Genomic DNA, 15,980 nt, shown 5'->3' with positions numbered 1-15,980 from the left:
CAGCGGCAGCGGCCCGCCCGAGAGAGTGCACGTTCCCCGGGAGTCACGGGTTTGGAAGGGGCCTCCCGCACCCGTCACCGTTCTCCGTGGCCTGGGGGTTTCCGATCCAATTCTCTCAGTTGGTCCGGGGGCTGCGCGTGGTGTGGGCGCCAGTCGCCTTGGTTTCAGGGGACCACCTCTCCAATTCTCCCAGCTGGCCCGGGAAGGGGGAAGGGAGTACCTCCGGCCGCTTGCCACCCCGCCCCGTAAGGCCCGCGTGCCTCGGCGATCTCACCCGAGCTGCTTCTCTCAGCCAGCCAGCCGTTCCAGGATGGGGTACGCTGTCTTTTTTATCTCTGTTGTGACTTTGGGCGCTTTCTGTATCGTTTCTACTCCCCTAGTAGGTGTCCTGGAGAAGAAACTAAGATCCGCGCGTCTTACTAAGCCGCCATCTTCCAGGAAGTCTTTATATGTCTTTTTCACTTACTCTGAATTTGGCGGGTTTTGTAACAATTAAACACGTGAAAATGTTTTGCAAGCAGGCTCTTTGTATCTGGTCCTTCCAATATTCCTCCATTGTGGATCCTTGATATATGTACATTTTGAGTGGTTGATGTGCTTTTTCTTTATTCCAGTGCCTTATGTGATGCCTGATTTCTGTTAATATTTTCACCTCCTGTGCTCAATAGGGAGTGTGGGTTAATCATTGAGAGGAAGTTTAATAGTGGCTAGAATTTGGTGTCACTTGAATGCCTGGTGAAAAACTCATAAAAGTAAAATTCTGTGCACATATAAGAGGGACTCTTTATTGCCAGAAAGAATGCTGAAGCTCTGTCTTTATAGTTTGGCCTTTATAGAACCCTTCATCAGGTAAAACCACTTAAATCTCACTACTTAAGACCTTGTGGGTTCAAGTTTGGGCTTATGTTTCATTTCACCGGCAAAGTAGTAGGCATTTACTTCCCTGCCTCAGGATTCCTTTAATTCCCTTCCTTCCCTGAAAGTTATTAAAACAGTAATATTCTCACACAAAGAAGAAAGCTTTAATTATCAACAGAACACAATTTCTTTTCCTTCTTCCCTTCTTTCCCCTCCCTCTCTTCCTTTCTCCGTCCTTCCTTCCCTCCATCTCTTCCTTCCTTCCTTCTTAATTTGGGTTCTCAGGAGAGATGCACCTTAGAGATGGAAAGAGTATGGCTTTTTTGGAAAGACTTGTCTCTGGGCTGGGTTCTGCCCCTTACTATGTTTTTGGGAAACCAATGTGAATCTACATCTTTGTTTCCTCGTCTATAAATTGGGGGAAATAATATTAACTGTACAGGATTGCAGAGAGATCATATACTTGGAAACTACCTTATGCCCTATAAAGCTGCAGAGAAGTGTTAATATTATCATGGTGGTGAGTTTGTGCAGAGGCGTCAGCACCTCTCCTCAGCCTCTGAGTCTGAACCAGCAGCACATATTTGAGAAACTGTCCCATGGGAACAGGAATGCCACCTGTGAACCCAGACCAGAACAAGCTAGCAGTCCATCACAGAGAATATGCAGCACCCATCACACTGCACCAAGAAGAGGACCTTGTCATTTTTAAGGTTTAGCAGCTTCCAAAGTGTTCTCACTCATGTTATCTCATTTTTATGTTGATCACCAAAACAACCCTCTGAAGTAGTTCAGGCCCAGACTGTTGACCCCATTTTACAGTTGAGAAAAACTCCAAGAAATCACAGGGCTTCCTTAGGATTCTGGAACCAGTAAGCATTCAAGCCAGGATGGAACCTGAGTCTTTGTGAGTGCAGGACCCCTATGTGGAGTGTGGTAAACAGGCGACAAAGGGGCAGAGCCTTAGCAGTACTTATTCACTTTGTGTTTGTGGAGGCCAATCAAAGCTCCAGGGCTATACTTTTTAATCATTGTCATTGAACATGAAAACAGCATGTAAATCTCAGGGAATTTCATTTTTTTTAGAAAAGTAAAGAATTGTTCACATTTCTATTATGATGAAATGTACTGTTAAAGTGGAGCCTTGGAGCTCCAAGCGTGATGGCAAAGAAGGTTAGGAACATAATAGGTTAACTACGCCAGAAGTAATCATGAGCCAGACTTGCATGTATAATAAAGGGGAAAAACTGAGGGGTAAAATTGGCCTTACCTTCTCTTGGGTCATCACTTCCAATTACTATTCAACTTTCAAAGGGTAATTTGTAAACCTGTGTCACCAATTTGATACCTTTTGCCTGGGTGTGGGCAAAGTACCACTTACAACTTTTACTCATTTTTAATAGCCCGGAAAAGAAGTTGCCAGTATTACTTTGTCTCTTCATGAAAATGTTAAAAAGAGAAGATGTCTACACTAAAATATATATATATACTTAATTTGGATGTAATTTATATAACTAGCATATTTGTTTTTTCAAACTCCTAATACTACTACCACCTTTTTAACAATACCCCCTTAAAGCATTATGTCTATTTTAGTTTCCATCAGAACCAACTCACAAGACTGGTTTTGTGGCACATTTTTCCCTTAATTTTCTCTTCAGATTGTTCATTATTCATGTATGGAAACAGTACTGATTTTTGCAGATTAGTCTTATACTCCACTGCTTTACTGAATTCATTTATTAGCTCTAGTAGCTTTGTTGTGGACTTTTCAAGACTTTCATGTTATCTGCAAATAGAGTAGGTTTTACTTCTTCCTTTCCAATTTGGAAGCCCTTAATTTCTTTTTCTTGTCTAATTGCTCTAGCTACAACTTCTAATACCATATTAAGTAACAGTGATGTTCTAGTTTGCTAGCTGCTGGAATGCAACACACCAGAGATGGATTGGCTTTCAATAAAAGGGGATTTGTTTAGTTAACGTATAGTTCTTCAGAGGAAAGGCAGCTTTCAGGTGAGGTTCTTTCTTACGTGGGAAGGCACGAGGCAATCTCTGCTGGCCTTCTTTCCAGGTTGCTGGGTTCCAACAACTTTGCCCAGGGTGATGTCTTTCCACATCTCCAAAGGCCTGGGCTGAGCTGTGAGTGCTGAGATGAGGTATGCTGAGCTGCTTGGGCTGTGCTACATTGAGCTCTCTCATTTAAGCTTCCAGCCAATTAAATCAAACATCATTCATTGCAGCAGGCACATCTCCTAACCAACTGCAGATGTAATCAGCAGCAGATGAAGTTCACATGCCATTGGCACTTGTCCGCAGCAACAGAACTAGGCACCTTCCTTGGCTAAGTTGACACCTGTACTTAACTACCACAAGTGGTGACAGTGGGAATCCTTGTCTTGCCCCTTATGTTGGAGGAAACGCTTTCAATCTTTCACTATTGGGTATGATGTTAGTAGTGGATTTTTCAAACATATCCTTTATTGTGTTGAAGAAGTTTCCTTCTACTCCCAGTTTTCTACGTGATTTTATCAAGAAGAGGTGCTAGAGTTTGTAATATGACTCTTCTGCATCAATGGAGATAATCATGTGGGGGTTTTCCCCTTTTATTCTGTTAAGATGGTGTATTGCTTTAATTGATTTTCTTATGATGACCATCCTTATAAAATGCCTCAGATAAATCCCACTTTATCATGGTGTGTAATTCTTTTAGTGTGCTGTTGGATTTGGTTTGCTGGTATTTTGTTGAGGATTTCTGCATCGATATTCATAAAGGATATTGGTCTGTTATTTCTTATCTTGTAGTATCTTTATCTGACTTTGGTATGGGATGTGTTGACCTCACAGAATGAGGGAGGGAGTGTACACCCTTCTTCAATTTTTTTGGAAGAGTGTGATCAGAATTGGAGTTAAGTCTTCTTGGAATATTTAGTAGAATTCCTCTGTGATGCCATCTGGTCCTGGGCTTTTCTGTGTTAGGAGGATTCTGATTACTGAATCAATCTATTTACTAGTTACTGGTTTGTTGAGTTATTCATTTTTTTCTTGAGTCAGTGTAGGTAAGCTATGTGTCTCTAGAAATTTGTCATTTCATTTAGATTGATGTAGTATTCTCATTGTTCATAAAATCTGCCTATGATATATATTTTTTTCTGTAGGATTGATAGTAATATCCCCCCTTTTCATTTGTGATTTTATTTATTCTGTATCTGCTGTGTTTTTTTCTTTGTCAGCATAGCTAAAGGTCTGTGGATTGTATTGTTCTTTTCAAAGAACCAACTTTTCATTTTGTCGATTCTCTCTGTTGTTATTTTAATTTTTGTCTTTGTCCTTTCATTTACCTCCATTCTAATCTTTGTTATTTCTTTCCTTTTCTCACTTTGAGTTTAGTGTGCTCTTCTTTTTCTAGGTCTTCCAGTTGTGAGAAGAGGTCTCTGATTTAATATCTTTCTTCTTTTCTAATGTGAGAATTTAGAACTATAAATTTCCCTCCTTTGCTGCACCCCATAAATTTTGGTATGCTGTATTTTCATTTTCATTCACCTCAAGGTATCTCCTCATATCCTTTATGATTTCTTCTTTGACTCATCGGTTGGTCAAGAGTGCATTATTTAATTTCCCCATATTTATGAATTTTCTAGTTTTCCCTCTGTTACTGATTTCTAGTTTCATTCTATTTTGATTGGAGACATTGTATGATTACAATTTTTTTTTATTTATTGAGATTTATTTTGCAATGTAACATATGCCTCTCCTGGAGAATGACCCAATGTGGATATGTATCTGCTGCTTTTGGAAGATGTGTTCTCTATATATCTGTTCTTGCTGGTTTATAGTATCATTAAAGTTTTCTATTTCCTTATTGATCTTCTTTCTAGATGTGCTATCCATTGTTTAAAATGGTGTATTGAAGTCTCCTACTATTAATGTAAAGCTATCTATTTCTCCCTTCATAATCTGTAAATATTTGCCTTATTTATTTTTGGGTTCTGCCCTTAAGTATGTATTTCCTTTCATGCTTTTCAGCGGTCAATAACAATATCAATGTCTTTTTTATTTCTTGCTCAAATTAGAAATAATGAGTTTTCATGGAGCTAAAACCTTCTTCATTCTGTGTGTAAAGAAATGTGCGTTTTGAATTACCTCCCATAGTGATAATGATTATATACAGCCTACATATTCTCTTCCACTTCTCCTGTAACTGGTGACCTACATGGGAGCTCTTAATAGTCATGGAGCATACCATGAACCACATACCTCTTAGCCTCTGTCTACCTTTCATCTCTGAAAGATCGTTAGGGAGGGATGGAGATGATAAGGTTCTAAGATTAGCAAGTTCCAAAGTAATACTGAAGACTAAGGGAGATGGGGCTAGGTGGTTTCTGAAAGAAGAAAAACATTCAGGGAATCTAAAAATGTGCTATTCTGGGATTGTTACAGTTATTATTTTAACCTCCTTGGTTCTCCCTGGTACCTATCCCAAGGCACCATGACCCCAGTTTTAAAATATATTCTGCTAATGTGACAGCATTAGATGAACCCTGAAGACATCACGGGTTGTGAAAAAGCCAGCCACAAAAGGACAAATGTTGTATGATATCACTTATGTGAAATGGGTAAAATATGCAAATTCATACAGACAGAAAGTAGAGTACAGGTTACCAGGGACAAGGGTGAGGTGTGAGGAATGGGGTAATTCATGCTTAATGGGCACAGAAGTTCTATTTGGGGTGATGGAAAGTTTTGATAATGGATGGTGGTGATATATGGATAAACGAAATGTGGTATATACACACAATGGAATATTGTTTAGCTATAATAAAAAATGAAGTTATGAGATGTTTGCAACATGGAAGAACCTTGAGAACATACTTAATAAAATAAGCAAGATACAGAAGGACAAAAATTGTACATCACTTTTAAGAGATGACTAGAAATAGCCCATTCACAGAGAGAAAAAGCAGATTAGTGATTACTAGAGGAAAAGGGAATGGGAGAGGGGGAGGGAAGTGTTTGTAAAAATTTTTAAATGGGAGATTTTATGTTGTATATGTTATTACAATAAAAATTTAAATAAATATATACATGCATACATTTAATGATCACCTATTAGGTACCAGGCACTGATGCTAGGTGTCACAATTTAACAAGCCAAACCAGGGTCTCTTCCCTTTGCCCTAACTAGTTGGGGAAGCCAGAGGACAGAACCAGCACCCACACTCTGGCTACAGAGTGGAGGCTGGATTGGATGGAGGCAGGGCTAGAAGCAAGGATAGATACCAGTTAGGAGACTGTTGCAAAATGTTACATTCTGTATTATTCCATTTATATAACATTTTTTGAAAAGAAAACATTTTAGAAATGCAGAACAAAATAGTGGTTGCCAAGAGATAAGGAGCAGGTTGGAGGTGGGGGGAGGTGGGGGGTGGCTGGCGGTGGATGAAGGAAAGGAGAAGGTGTGGTCAGAAAACGGCAACATGAGGGATCCTTGTGGTGATGGAACTGTTGCATATTTTGACTGTGGCTGTGGATACACGAACATACAAATATGGTAGAATTGTATAGAACTAAATACACGCTCATATGTACATAAACACAAAAAAAGATACTGGGGTATCTGTTTTAGTTTTCTGGTTTCCGAGGCAAGTACCATGAAATGAGTTGGCTTAAACAATGGGAATTTTTTGGCTCGTGGTTTTGAGATTAGAAGAAATCCAAATCAAGGCATGATAAGGGGTTGCGTTACTTCCCAAAGACTGGCATTCTGTGGCTGGCTGCCCAGAGCTCCTCTGTCAAATGACAATGCATGTAGTCACCTCTCTTGGTCTCTCCCTTCTTTTTCGGGTTCCTGTGACTTTTGGCTTTTGGCTCCTTCCTCTGTATCTTTCTCTCTATCCTTCTGATTTTATTCTGCTTATAAAGGATCCAGGAACAGGATTAAAACTCATCCTGATTGAGGTGGGCCACACTTTAACTGAAGCAACCTCATCAGAAGGAACTGCTAACAGTGGGGTTTGCACCCACAGAAATGAATTAAGGTTAAATTCATGTTTTTCTGGGATGTATAGCTTTAAACCACCACAGTGTCTGAATAAGACTGATGGATGGTATCAATCAATATCCTGGTTATGATAGTGTACTATGGTTTTGCCAGATGTCATCACTGGGGGAACTCAGTAAATAGTACATAGGATCTCTCTGTATTATGTTTCACAGCTACATGTGATGCTGCAATTATCTCAAAAAAAGTTTAATTTTTAAAAGGAATAAAAATACATTCTGCTAGGAAAACCCTGCTCAGTATGTATGGATAGGGCTGTTATTTAAAACCACTCTAGTCACTGCAACCTGCAAATGAAGGTACCTGGTGCATAGTGACTCATGCCCCCACTCCCATCAACTGATTTGCCCAAGGACAGGTAATGCATAAATGAGAGAGCCCAGAATTCCACATCATCCATTCTGTCAGATCCTTTAGGGAAGCACAGAGTGTATATTTTCTGGAAGGACTGTTTATTATGTTGTTTGAAAATGTTACTCTAAGCAACAGATGTTATTTTTGGAGCCAGAGCAACTTTACTTTAGTGAAAATAAAAGCCTTGGCAGAAGTTAAAAGATTGTTGGCTGGAAGTGCTTGGTATATGGGGCTCAATCTAGTTTCCTGAGTTGTACTGTAACCTTTTACATGCAGAGGCAGAAATCCATAATTTGCAGTTTCAACATGGTCACCACCCTGCTATAACTATTACTGCCAGAACGAAACAGAGAAAGAGAAGGAGCCATCCCTGCTCCGTCAAGGAGATGGAAAAATGGCTGAGAATCTAATCATGTCCTCAGAATCGATTTGGGCTTTGGTACAGTTTGTTCTTCTTCATTTAAGCTTGAGTCTTCTGTAAAGGAGTGGTTTGAAGTCTTGAAGAGAGAGCACAATCCTCAGTATCAAAAGGATTATTCACAATTTGCTCTTACATTTAAATTTTCAGAGTGGCCTGCCCACTTCCTGAAGAGAGCACTCCACTGAAAAACTTCAATAACAGCCTTTTGGATTCTCTCTAGGGGCAAAAGGTAGCGTCTCCAAAAGAAGTTTGCTTTTATTTGTATCTCACACTCATATACTGTTTAACAATTTTGTACTAAATAATAGCTTATGAGTGGCAAATTACTGAAGAAAAGAAGATAGATAAGGAAAACATAGTTTGGCCGCTTAGTAGATCACAGGGAACTAACTGTGGTTCTGTTGGCTCCAAAGGCTTATAGTCTACAGATCAAAGCATCCTATCTCAAGAGAAATTCTGCTGTTGGCCATATCAGAGACATCCAATTAGGTGACTGAGGGCACAGAGCCTGGAGTCTCCCACCAGTGGTAATGCAGGACATTAGAGAGGTGGTTGCACTGGGGCACCAGATGCTCAATCCATTTTGGATCAGCATCCTGGCCCAAATTAAGAGTTCAGGCCTTGCTCACATCTGCTGGAAGAGGGATTTAATAACACTTGGATAGGATGTCAAGGTCTCAAAGAAGTGCAGTAAATTCAGTAGAGGTTCCTGTGATGAACTAGAGATTAGCTTTATGGATGGCCCAAATGCTTTGGTTGTTTTGGGAAACTGATGTTTGGTGAGTTGACAATGAGTTTAGGGCTCACCCCTGAAACTTTAGAGAGGCAGATGGTCAGATCCGGGCTTTGGATGGTAAATGGAGCGCCTACGGTAAAACTTGTTCCAACTGGGATTGGCTCAGAGATCAATGGAGCAGAGTCTGCTGAAATCAGTCCTCATTAACTGTGCCAAATGCTGGTCAACCACCCGAGTAATCTGATTCATTCCGCCCTTTCCCAGCTCAGCTTTGTTTCAAATGGAACCATATTTTCCAGGCTTCTTTATCTTCCTGGTATATTAAGCAGTAGAAAGATGGCAAGAAGGGAAAACCAGAGTATTTTTCTTCTTCGCCTCTCTGCTTCCTGTGGTATCATCTCCTGCAGCAACTGTTCTTTTGCAGAGTTCTAATGACCACAAAGCAGCCCCTCCTTCAATTATCCCATCTCCCACACGGCAGCCTCCACTGGCCCCAGCTCCTTCTGGAAGATCCTAGGTGCTAGGCTCTGCTTACCCACCTACTTTTTCACATCTTCAGTTCTAGTTATAATTATTGCCTCTTCCTATTGCCTCATCATCCCCTACCTGGATTCTCAGCTCTTCCATCATTTGAATAATAATTTCCTTGTATGAAATGCCTTCTGTTTGAAAGATCTAGAGCGGTTTCTCTTTTCCTGGTTAGACCCTAATTGATACACTGCTATTGAGTGGATCTGGAATTACAGCAGAGACCATCTGGCCTACTAAATTATTTCCTTTCCCCTATTCCACATTTGTTTTGTCTCCTTTTCTAGTTCAGTGTTTTACATTCATATTGAATCTTTGTTCTTCTGGTTCATCATTCCTTTCTTCTAAAATCTGCATATTCACCTTAAAATTAATTTGCACAGTTTGAAATGCAGTCAAGAAAAGATGATATAAGTCACAAAATGAAATTATAAATGTTATTTATCATCCCTTCTCCTCCCTGGCTTAAATAATCCGCTTCTCCTATCGTATTATTCTTTTTCCTTTTGGAATATCAGGTCCAGTAGGGTTGCACTTGCTCAGGTTTTGTGTGCAGCTTCTGGCATTGTTGGCTCACAGCAAAAGGAAAGTGTTTGTCATCTCCACCTACATACCGTGATCCTTCAACAAAAAGCAGAAATGGCATGTTGCCATGAAACTAGGGTTGTTGTTTTTTTTAACACAGCCAGAGAGCTCAAGAGCAAACAATGCTGCATCACTTCAGCAAAGTTTGTCAAAATTCATACCAAAAATGTAAGCTTAACATGAAAATCGCTCTATAAAACTATTGCAAATGGTAGGAATTTAAACCGCTCATAATACAGATGCATGCTACAGGAGCTTGAGGCATGGTACTATATTGTAAGGGTGTCTAGATTTCATTGTTCATGGTGCCAGGAGTTATCTGTGTGATCCTAGGCAAAAAACTTTCTTGGTCCATTTTCACATCTGCAAAATGAAGGAGCTGGACTAAATGATCTCTAATAGTCCAAAAATAAAAAGTGATAATTATAACAAATTTGTTTGTTTGCTTTTTACTCTGTATGCTTTTGTTTTCCTTCCTTGAGAACAAAATAGGATCCTAATGAGCATAGAAAAAAAGCTTTATCTGCCCACATTTTCTGCCTAATGCTGTCCGTATTAATCTGTATGCTTTGAGCAGTGAGTATATGTTGCATAATTCAACCTGTCTTTCCTAGAAGAGGTACTTTACCAGTTGGCTTTAAGAATGGGAAGAAAAGATTAATAGGTTCTTTTATTCTGGGTTTTAAGTGTGTGCACTTAATATTTACATACTCAAATTCTCCCCACCCTTCTTAGCTAGGGAATGAATTTGACATAATGGAAGCCTCGATCTACTGCTTTTCTTTATTTTGATTGACTCACCCATGTTTTCTCCTCGTGCCAATGTGCTGCTGGTGTTATTTATGAGCCTGAGTCCAGCTTGTGCATAACCAGAGTAAATAGCCATTTTAGCAATGACATTTGGGTTCTGTTGCCAGAATCATTCCCCTGCCATTGTCCTACATAAGAACCCTGATAATTTCATAAGAAATTCATTTTAAATAAGATACTAACCTTGTTTTTCAAGTCTCAGCTTAAACAACACTCCCTCAGCTAATTTTTCATTCCTACCCCTAATCTACGTGAGTGTATACTTCTATGGTAGGTACTACTTTCCTTATCCAAAAAAAAAAATGCATAATAAGAATAAAAAAGTAAAGAAGGAAAAAATTGCAGATATTGGAGCTGCCTGGGTTTAAATTCTTCTTCAACCGTATAGTAACCTTGTGACCTTGGGAAAATCACTTAAGCTCCCCAAGCCCTAACTTTTTTTTTTTTTTCTTAAATTTTGTTTTTCTTCATGAGCAGGCACTGGGAATTGAATTTGGGTCTCCGGCATGGCAGGCAAGAATTCTTGAGCCACCGTTGCACTGCCCCCAAGCACTAATTTTTTAAATCATGAAATAGGAATTATAATAACATATATTTCATGAGTTTGTTGGAGGATTTTTCATGTGAAACACTTAGAACAGTACCTGGCACATAGTAAGGGCTCAACAGGTATTTCTTGGTATTTTTATGATTATTACAGGAATTACTGATTGTTTAATTACTTGTCTCCCCCACCACAATGTAAGTTACATGAGGATAGAGTCAGTGTGTGTCATGTGCATTGTCAAAGTCTGAGCTCCTAACACAGGACCTGATACAGAAGAGGTGCTTGAAAAGTATTTTTGAATGAATAAGTCTCTAAGGTCTCTTCCTAAAAGCATATGCTTCAGGGGAATTGACACAGTTGAGCACATGAGCAGTTCACACCTAGGGAAGGAGATCTGGCAGACAGAAGCGCCTAAATAGTCAAAACATAAAATGTGAAGAAGGTGGAAGGGAAATCCCGAACATATGAAGGACAGGCCCGAATGCTGTGCAAGGGGCTTTCAGTAACTAGTTTACCTCTTGCAGAAGTGCTTAAAGAGAAAATGAATGGGTTCCAAAGAATACCAACATCAACACTGAAGTTTTCCTTGGGATGACCCATTCATGGAGATTTTTTGTGTCATGATTTTTTTTAAACTTTGGTCCTTGTATAATATAGCATATATATGAAGCAAAGGAAGAAAAAACAATAGTTTTCAAAGCATTCTTCAACAAGTAGTGACAGGAAAAATCCCAGAGTTTGTCATGGGCTACCATACCATCATCTCAGATTTTTTCTTCTAGCTGCTCCAGAACATTGGAGGCTTAGAAGGAATAAAAATTTTTTTTAACATCATAATCAACTTTTTTTGTGAAAAATAGCATATATACAAAAAAGCAATAAATATCAAAGCACAGCACAACGATTAGAAAACCTGTTGTAGAACAGATTTTAGAGTTTGGTATGGGTTACAATTCCACAATTTTAGGTTTTTACTTTTAGCTACTCTAAGATACTGGAGACTAAAAGAAATATCAATATAATGATTCAAGAATCATACTCCTCTGTTAAATCCTGTATAATTCCACCATCACTTTTGATCTTTCTCCCACTCGTTAGGGGTACTGGGGCTATGCCCATTCTAACGTTTTCATTGGAAGGGGCTTTCAATAATATGGGGTAGGGAGATGGAACTAGCTGATGTTCTGGAGAGGATGGCCCTTCTAGGTTTCAGGACTTATCTGGTCCAGGGACCCATATGGAGGTAGTAGGTTTCTGGAAAGTTACCCTAGTGCATGGAATCTTTGTAGAATCTTATATATTGCCCTAGGTGTCCTTTAGGATTAGCTGGAATGGTTTTGGTTGGGGTTTGGCAAGTTATGATAGATAGCAATGTCTAACTGAAGCTTGCATAAGAATAACCTTCAGAATAGCCTCTTGACTCTATTTGAACTCTCTCAACCACTGAAACCTTATTTATTACTTTTTTCCCCATTTTGGTAAGAATGGCATTGTTGATCCCATGGTGCCAGGGCCAGATTCATTCCTGGGAATCATCTCCCATGCTGCCAGGGAGACTTTCATCCCTGGATGACATGTCCCGTGTAGTGGGGGAAGGCAATGATTTCACTTGCAGGATTGGGCTTAGAGAGAGTGAAGCTACATCTAAGCAACAAAAGAGGTCCTCCAGAAGTAACTCTTAGGCATACCTATAGGTAGTCCAAGCTTACATAAGGCTCACAAGAGCAAGCCTCAAGATCAAGGGCTTGTCCTATTGATTTGGTTGTCTCTAATGTTTGACATAGTATCTGGGGTTTCTCTGGTAGTAAAGTTTAATAGTTCCATATTTTTTCTCCCATCACTCAAGGGACTTTGTCAATACTTTTTGATTATCTGCTTAATATATTCTGGGATGTATTCAGGCATTATATTAAGCTATACAAGATTAAAGGCCTTCATCCTTATTCTGAACTCCCTGTGTTTCAATTGTTTAAATGAGCTATCCGGACAGGTTGAGTTAGATTACATGCTACAGAAAATTTAGGTTCTGGAAAAAATAAACCTTTCTTCCTTTGGTCTCAAAGAGTAGGTGAGGTTCTAAAATACAGACAATGTCTTCCTTACCCGTGTTCTGAATTAACTCAATCCTGACACGATTAGCTTCATTCTTTCACTATATATCAGGTTTATGTATCATGCTTTTTAACATCTATCCTGCTTTTTAGGCATCCCAAAGTGGATTTTTCCAACTCAGCTCTTAAATTTCCATCTCTCCTATACTGCAATGTATGTTATGAAGGAAAATGGATTCTTAATTTCCAACCCATGGTGTCAAGTCTTGAAATGTCTTTGGGCAAAATGTGATAATAATAATATGCTCTTTGTTACATATCAAATGTTTTATTGTAGCATATCTCTTTTGTTCATTATAATAACCCTATGGGATAGGCAAGGCAGGTATTATCTTCGTTTTAGAGATGATAAAATTGAAATGAAAATATTAAATAAGGTTAAGTAACATAGCTAAGGTCACATAATTAGAAATCTATTCCAAACTCTGCATTCCATATTCCTTTAAGGAATCCTTACAAAAGCTTTCAAAACTCAAGGCATAAAAAAGCCATGTTTCAGTGGCATCTGCACATCCCTTGTATCCTGCCTCAATGCCTATGTGCTTCATTCCAGCTTGTCTAGTGGCCTGTACCAATGCAAGGCTACCATGCTGCTAGACAAGGGTCATGATGCTTTGTACTGAGAATCAGTGAAATAAACACTACCTGACACTACTCCTTCACTATAGGATTGAGAGAATAATTTAAAATAGAAATGGCATAAATGTGATATATGTAAATAGACCTCCACAAATAAAACTGCACAAATACATAGACTATATACCAGTCATTAAATGAAACATATTTGCTGTTCAACATACAGAAATTTTTTATAGATACTAAGAAGTCCTGTTCATCTTTCATCTCTGTCCATTTCTCAAAATTTGTGGTAATCTTTAACACTGTTTTTCCTCTCACATGAACTGTGGAATATCACAATTTTTTCCATTGTCTTAGGTCAATATCCACTATCTCTATTTTTCCATTCTCAGGGAAATAAATACTGGTTATATCTTTTATTGTTGTTTCTTGGTTTTATTTTTTATCTGGTTCTAGTCTTATATCAATAAATATTTTTAAAAGTGTCTGAAATCAATACCTGGCACAAAGAAAATGAAAAATCCTGGAAAACTGAATACAAATATTAAACAATAAAGTTAAATCAATAATTATTCTCCATCATCTTTGTGTAAGGAGCAAAGATTTATTTTTGCACTAGCACAACAGCAAATAATGCAAAAGAGTGAGAAGCTATCATGCTGTGCACAAAAATTGATGGGAGCTTGCTTTCTCTTCAGCTGTGTTTTACCTCTGATCCTGTCTTCCCTTTTCCTTGGGCTCTGAAATTGGCATAAGCAGTTCCTCCCCCTTCTCCACGTTGATAGAGAGCCCCTTGCTCTGGAGAGTCCCTGAGCTTTCTCCTGTTTTGTGTCCTCCATCCTCCCCTTCTCCGCCATGAATGAGGAGCACGTGTTCACGCTGGGCACCAGCCTGATGGAATGTATCGTTAGTCATAACGTCAGTGAATAGAAGAAAGTCCTTCACATGGATCAAAACTCTATAACACCACAGGAAGATTTATACAAAAGATTTAAATCACCAGGAGCAACACCAGCATCAGCGGGAAGAGGAAGAGACTGGAATGTTGACTTCATTCCCAAGTTCCTTATGGCTAACGGTCAGATAGTTAAGATGCTGCTTTATTCAGAGGCCACTTGCTACCTGGATTTCATGTTGACTGAAGGGAGTTTTGCTTATAAAGGAGAAAACATCTGTAGGTTTCCTTCCACTGAAACAGAAGCCCTCGTGTCTAGTTTAATGGGGCTGTTTGAAAAATGTGGCTTCAGAAAATTCCCAGTGTACATTACTAAACTCGATGAGAAAGATCCTAAAACTTTTGAAGGTGTTGACTCTAAGAAGACTCAAAGCAAGATGTGTATAAGAAGTTTGATTTGGGCCGATATATAGATTTTACTAGTTATGCCCCTGCCCTTTATAGAACTGATGACTGTTTAGATCAACCATGTTGTGAAATCATTAATAGGATTAAACTTTACAGTGAGTCTTTGGCAAGATATGAGAAAAGCCCATGCCTTTATCCACTGGCAGCCTTGGAGAACTGCCACAAGGATTTGCAAGGCTAAGTGCTATTTAGGGAGGTACCTACATGCTGAATAAACCAAATGAAGAAATAATTGTGCAGAATGGAAGAGTGGTTGGTGTAAAATCTGAAGGAGAGATTGCTCTCTGTAAGCAGCTCGTCTGTGATCCCAGTTATGTAAAAGATTGGGTACAAAAAGTGGGCCAGGCGATCAGAGTTATATGTATCCTAAGCCATCCAACTGAGAACATGAATGATGCTGATTCATGCCAGATCACTATTCCCTAGGACCAAGTCAATTGGAAGTCAGATATCTATGTGTGTATGATTTCCTCTGCATACAATGTGGCAGCAGAAGGGAAGGACAATGCCATGGAACAACTGTGGAAACTGAAGAACCTGAGAAAGAAATCAGACCAGTTTGGAGCTCTTGGAACCAACTGAATAGAAATTTGCTAGCCTCAGTGACCTCCTTGTAAGATTTAGGAAAAGAAAGCCATATCTTTATTTTCCACACTTATGATGCTACAACTCACTTTGAGACAACTTGTGATGACATTAGAAGCATCTATGAGGATGACAGGATCAGAATTTGACTTCGAAGAAATGAAGTACAAGAAAAATGGCATCTAGGGGAAAACTAACAGCAGTATATGTTATTATCTAATTAGGACAAATTTTAAATTTGGCAAATAATGCATACTGTATGCAGTCAGTATTGTTAGGCCTGCTTTTGAGATCAAAACTGAGAGATTAAAGAGAACTACCAGTAAATATTCCTTCCCTTCATCTTTTAATATCATGTATTAACTTATTTTCATGGAGTGACTATTCAAACTTGGTAGGTTGCCACATGCTGTTCAATTTAACTAATACTGGCGTTTTTTCCTAG

The 15,980-nt window shown here is 39.0% G+C and overlaps 1 protein-coding gene and 1 pseudogene across 2 annotated transcripts in view; both read left to right on the top strand.

The window, feature by feature from the left end:
- The window catches only part of RERG (RAS like estrogen regulated growth inhibitor), a 128,608-nt gene that overhangs the window by 61,839 nt on the left and 50,789 nt on the right, over window positions 1–15,980 (top strand). The gene's annotated exons all lie outside the window — the stretch shown is intronic.
- On the top strand, window positions 10,963–15,784 carry LOC143689836 (rab GDP dissociation inhibitor beta pseudogene; annotated as a pseudogene).

Source organism: Tamandua tetradactyla, chromosome 7 (genome assembly GCF_023851605.1).
Source record: "Tamandua tetradactyla isolate mTamTet1 chromosome 7, mTamTet1.pri, whole genome shotgun sequence".
Classification (NCBI taxonomy): domain Eukaryota; kingdom Metazoa; phylum Chordata; class Mammalia; order Pilosa; family Myrmecophagidae; genus Tamandua; species Tamandua tetradactyla.
Note: the sequence above shows the minus strand (reverse complement) of the source record. Positions and strands in the feature narration are given on the sequence as shown.